This window comes from Ochlerotatus camptorhynchus, unplaced genomic scaffold (genome assembly GCF_037179485.1).
Source record: "Ochlerotatus camptorhynchus isolate MF236.1 unplaced genomic scaffold, CSIRO-AGI_Acam_v1.1 ptg000046l, whole genome shotgun sequence".
Taxonomy (NCBI): domain Eukaryota; kingdom Metazoa; phylum Arthropoda; class Insecta; order Diptera; family Culicidae; genus Ochlerotatus; species Ochlerotatus camptorhynchus.
This window is the reverse complement of record NW_027040537.1, coordinates 2,852,996-2,858,995: the sequence shown is the minus strand read 5'-3', so window position 1 is coordinate 2,858,995 and position 6,000 is coordinate 2,852,996. Positions and strand designations below refer to the sequence as shown.

The following is a 6,000-nucleotide window of genomic DNA, read 5'->3' as shown; positions in this document are numbered from 1 at the left end:
ATTATATGAAGATCCATACATATTATATTAACTTTTCCAAAGCACCCTAAGTTTCTACGAATTTTTCTGAAGCTCTATCAAGTTCATAGTTTTCTTAGTTTCCACAATGTTCCCTGAACTTCTTCGAAGTCCTTGTAGTTTTACGAAGTTCCCTGAAGTTAAAGGAAATTCCCTTAACTCTTGGCCAATTGAGGCCAACAGACGTTTCAATATGCTAACGATTAAATGTCGATATAATATAAATTCTCGACATTGTTTCTTCTAGTCTTAAACATTTAGAAAAGAAGACATTCATAAAAATCAATAAAAATAAATAGTAACCTCGAAACTGCTTGACAAATAACGGTGTATAAAAAACTACAAGGGACAGCCCTGTGGGGTTGTACGCAATGGTGACGTAGGACTCATATAATAAATCTTATTTGTAAACAGTATGGAGGCGAACCAGCCTAAGGCTGAAAGCCTCCTAAATAAAGCTAAATTAATTAATTAATTATTTGTAAACTGCAGAAGGAGCTTGTGTTTTGTGTAGGAATAGGAATTTGAGCGGGGATCTCTCTATTTATACTCTTTAGTATGACGCGTTTGACAGAGATGACCCACAGAAACTCACGAAGAGCTACTGATTCCAATCAATAACGGTGTGGCTTCTTCCTTCGTCTATGGATACTCAAGTGGGCCTCAGCTCGCTACTTGCAGGCAGCCTTTCGTTGTGTACTGGAGAACAATGTTCAATACCACGTGCCGAAAACACTGCTGCTGATGCCGACGACCGGACACCACCACACACGGTGATCGGAAATGAATCCGATCAGTGGTTGAGGCCAGCCTTGCCTACTAGCTGATTGAATAAACACAGTTTGGTGAGACCGGATGGAATTCAACTTTGAAATCTGTGTTAGGGAAATCTCGCAGGCAATCGGTGATAATTTTATCTATTATCAGTTTTCAATAGTGACATTTTGAAAAATAATAATGTCTCAAGTTAAACAGATGCGTAGAAATATTTCTGATCGATTGGTGATACAATTATTGAAATTGGTCCAGGAGCAGCGGAGTTATTAACGTTCAAACTCTTTCATAATTTTGTTACATGTTCCATTTTCGGTTTTCACAAAGTGTTCCTCCATATATAAATCACAGACGTAGTCCTACGTCAAAAAAACAGCAAAAATTCCTAGGGGGGCATGGATAATTCTGGAGGGGGCCTGGCCCCCTTGGCACCTCAATTAACTACGCCAATGATGTTCTTGCTGATTATTCAGCTGATTTTGTGTGACACTTTTTGGAGTGATCTGAGGAGGTGAAGCGGTATTTTTCAAGAGTTCTGCTATTGTTCGCTTGGAGCGAGCTTGCAGAGACCGTTTAATGTTGTGTCCCTGCTGTTTATACCTCGGGCAGTCAGTCAGGGTATGCAGGCTCTCCTTGCAGTACACACATTTTGGAGGAGCACTGCAAGGACTCTCTTGATGATCGCAGCGTGGTTTGTTCGAGCCGTAGTCCGATGTTTGACCAAGTTGTTTACATTTCGAGCAGTTCATTACCCGAGGTACAAACAGACGTACAGGCAGCCGAACCTTGCCAATAGCTACGTAGTGAGGTGCCGCTGAACCCGTAAAGGTTAAACGAAACGAGTTTAACAAGGAATAAGATTTTTTGGAGCCTACAATGGTTACCGACTGCATTTGAAGGCAGTCCAATTTCTTCACCTTTGGGAGAGCACGGTTTTTAAAGATTCCGAAGGAATCGGGACCCAAGAAATCATCACTAGTCAAACTTGCTTTGGTGACCACTCCTTCTATTTCTACCTCACTACTGGGTATGTAAACTCGGTATTCCAATGAAAAAAAAGCTCGCACGCAACAATTTAATTAGCCTGCTTCCGGTTAGCAACGGTAACGGGCAGTTTTATTGGTGTCACCTTAAAATATCGGTAACGGGATTGTTAAATCTATATCCTTATCACTCGCTATTCATTATCGCTTAAGCATCCTTTCATTATATTAAAGTCCATGTCAATCTGATATTGCTACGATCAGATGCATTGTTCAACTGATCTTTTTCCAAATAAAACTAATTAATTACTTTCCCGAACCGAAACGTACCACTTCAACGGAAAATAAAACACAACCACCTTTCAAAAGGATATTGAACCGTCATCGAAATCGGACACAACCTGCCAAAACCAGCCACTCGTCGAGCACCTCACGGTTAACCAACAACGTTCCCTTTTGTCACCGCAACCGAGAGCCTCGTGCCAAGCAATTTGAAGCGCTCTGGATGGAGCAACTTTGCAAACCCCCATTGAAAACTTTTCCAAAGAAAAGCGGGTGAATCTTACCTTCTTTTGTTTCCTTTTCCAGCACCGCAAATGACACTCCTCTAGCTATAATTTTCCATAATATAGTCTGTAATGATGGCGGCACCAGTGCACATACCCACACACACACACTCACAAACAACCAAACTGACTGCCAAACTGCTGCTGTTTCTCTTCCTTACTTCACTGCGCACTTCTTCTTCTTCTTACTTCTCCTTTATCACTTCCTTTCTCCTACGCGGGCAGAAGCTTTTCGCCAACCATAAATAAACATTTTTTTCCTTTCTTCGTTATCCTCACAATCGCTCACTGTTATTATCTTCTTCACTGTCCCCGTCCGTTCACCGGATCAAACAATCTTCGTTTCCCGTTCCCCAGAATCCCTCTAACGAGCACTAGAGTAACTGCTTCTCCTTCTCCTCCTCCTTGCCACTGTCCTCTCTAGCAAATCTCAATATCGACGAAAATTGTTATGAATCAACTTTATTCGCCTCTACTTCTTCTTTGGCTTCTTCAAAGATAGTCGAACTATCGGACGCTTCTTTTGGTGGAGTCTTCTTCACACCAAAACACAAAATCCAATGCGAGCTCCGGAGTCTCGTTATAGGTTCCCCTGTAATTTGGTCAAACCACTCACTCACTGCCACTGGCTTTTTTCGCCGAACGAGTCAAGCTATCCGACATGAATCGACCACCTTTCTTGTTGTATTTTTATGTATGCTATATCTTCTTCTTCTTTTTCGTCTTTTTATTCTTCTTCCACGGTTCCTTATTCTCCTAGATACACACTAACAAACACTGCCAAGCAAACGACAAACACTTACAACATACGGAACATGTACAGATACGAACGACGAGGCTCAAGTGGGCGGGGGGGGGGGGGGGGGGTTTGCTCCTATGTAGGTTGGTGGGTGGTTGATTGGGTGGTTGAGATGAGCTTTTGCGGTAGGAAAATTTTCGCTTTTCACACTCTGGTGCTGATGCCCGCTTCTGATGGCACGTAGCTCCTCGGCCGATATGGTTGGTTGTGGGTCTTACAGTTCTGAAATGAACGGAAAAGAAGACTCATTTTAATGACTTTTATTCAGAATGGATCGCACTCAATGGCCAATAGTAGTACACGGTGAGGGGGGAGGGGGAAAGGGAGGGATTCGGGGTGGTAGAGAAAAGAAAAGTAAGCTCGTCACTGATTACGCATCGCTCACAACAAGGGGGCCGGTTTCACACGTGAGTGGCAGTTTTTAGACAGGGTTGCCAATAGTCCTTCAAAAACTCGGGACAAATGTGACCTTCGGCCTGGTAGCCCTTGTTTTATTACAACCATATCTTCAATATTTTCAAATAGTCCCTGTCTACTTCAAATACAAATCATGATATTTTGCAGCGAATTAATATAAAACAATAATTTTAGTACTTCAGGAAATAATCATTTTAGCACTTCAGGAAATAATGATTGAACTTCAGGAAAAAATGATTTTAGAACTTCAGGAAAGTTCCGGAGGAACTGCAGGAGAGTTCCAGAGGAACTGCAGGAAAGTTCCGGATGAACTGCAGGAAAGTTCCGGAGGAACTGCAGGAAAGTTCCAGAGGAACTGCAGGAAAGTTCCGGATGAACTGCAGGAAAGTTCCGGAGGAACTGCAGGAAAGTTCCGGAGGAACTGCAGGAAAGTTCCAGAGGAACTGCAGGAAAGTTCCGGAGGAACTGCAGGAAAGTTCCGGTGGAACTGCAGGAAAGTTCAAGAGGAACTTCAGGAATGTTTTGCAGGACCTTCAGGAAAGTTCCGGAGGAGCTTCAGGAAAGTTCCAGAGGAGCTTCAGAAAAGTTCCAGATGAACTTCAGGAAAGTTCCAAAAGAACTTCAGGAAATTTCCGGAGGAACTTCAGGAAAGTTCCGGAGGAACTTCAGGAAAGTTCCGGAGGAACTTCAGGAAAGTTCCAGAGGAACTTCAGAAAAGTTCCGGAGGAACTGCAGGAGAGTTCCAGAGGAACTGCAGGAAAGTTCCGGATGAACTGCAGGAAAGTTCCGGAGGAACTTCAGGAAAGTTCCGGAGGAACTTCAGGAAAGTTCCGGAGGAACTTCAGGAAAGTTCCGGAGGAACTTCAGGAAAGTTCCGGAGGAACTTCAGGAAAGTTCCGGAGGAACTTCAGGAAAGTTCCAGAGGAACTTCAGGAAAGTTCCAGAGGAATTTCAGGAAAGTTCCGGAGGAGCTTCAGGAAAATTCCAGAGGAACTTCAGGAAAGTTCCAGAGGAACTTCAGGAAACTTCCAGAGGAACTTCAGGAAACTTCCAGAGAAACTTCAGGAAACTTCCAGAGGAACTTCAGAAAGTTCAGGAGGAACTTCAGAAAGTTCTGGAGGAACTTCAGGAAAGTTCCGGAAAAACTTCAGAAAATTCCGGAGGAACTTCAGGAAAGTTCCGGAGAAACTTCAGAAAATTCCGGAAGAATTTCAGAAAAGTTTCGGAGGATTTTCAGGAAAGTTACCGAAACTACCAGATATCAAAAAAGTGGAATTAAATGGACGATAACCTTTTTTTTTTTTGCTGTTTTATTTAGGCATTCTGATAACAACCCAATTTCATTACTCCACTATTCTTCTATTCCTGAAAACTTTCCTGAATGTCTCTTTATACTTTTCTGAAGATTCGTCGAAATTTTCCTGTAGCTCGCTTGGAACTTTCCTGCAGATCCTTTAAAACATTTCTAAAGCTCGCTTGGAACTTCCCTGAAGTTCTGCCAAAATTTACTTATGGATCGTTCAGAACTTGCATGTAGCTTCCATAAAAGATTTTGTTTCCTAAAAACTGTTAAGAACTCATGTTAAATTTTTCGCGGAACTTTATTGTTTTTTATGCAGAAAATATTGTTTTTCGTCCAGAAAATCGTTTCCAATGCACAAATTACATAACTATCCCGATAAAAAAAAGTTCAAATATTTTAGTAAATGTTGATGTTCCACGATTTTGGTTTATTTTGAAGTGTTAAAAAGCTTCTGTTGTTCAGACATGCCAGATTTACAGACATGACTGTGAATTTACAGACATTTACAATACTTTAAATTTGTCGAACCTCTTAACGGAATCCCTTTATGAAGAGCTTTGAGTGGGTTGGTTTATTTCCTTTAAATTCCGTCATTATTGGTTATCTTTTGACAGATACGCGTATTTTGTCTACTGCTTGCAGGCTTCATCAGTGCCAAGTACTCAACACCACTTATGCAAGTAGTAGACGAAATACGCTTATCTGTCAATAGATAAGCAATTATAACGGAATTTAAAGGAGACATTTACAGACTTTTTTGATATTTTCACAGATATTTACAGACTTTTGTAATCAAGGGAAAATTTAAAAAAATTATTTGGTTACACTGTTTTTAAAAAAAAATGCGTGCGATGCATTTTGCAACACGCATTAGAAATTCACGCATTTTCAAATCCACCACACGCACGAGCTGTCACTGTTATAGACGGTTATAGTACACGCTATTTCAAAACTTCCCAAATTTGGGTAGAATCCACCCAGATCGGTCAAAACTGAAACTTCCCAAAAATGGGTAAACTAGATTGAGTTGCAAATTCACGATTTGACTGTTTTCAAATACATTCAAAGCTAGACACTTGTTCGTCTTTAATCGATTTATTAGAAATAAAATAAAATAATAAGCGTTATCTGTCTGGCTGA

The 6,000-nt window shown here is 41.1% G+C and overlaps 1 long non-coding RNA gene across 1 annotated transcript in view; it reads right to left on the bottom strand.

The window, feature by feature from the left end:
- Window positions 1–2,098: 2,098 nt before the first annotated feature.
- Window positions 2,099–6,000, bottom strand: part of LOC135717117 (uncharacterized) — a 172,692-nt gene continuing 168,790 nt past the window's right edge. The window contains exon 4 of the long non-coding RNA XR_010520301.1: window positions 2,099–3,362. This is a non-coding gene — a long non-coding RNA (uncharacterized LOC135717117). The remainder of the gene's footprint in view (window positions 3,363–6,000) is intronic.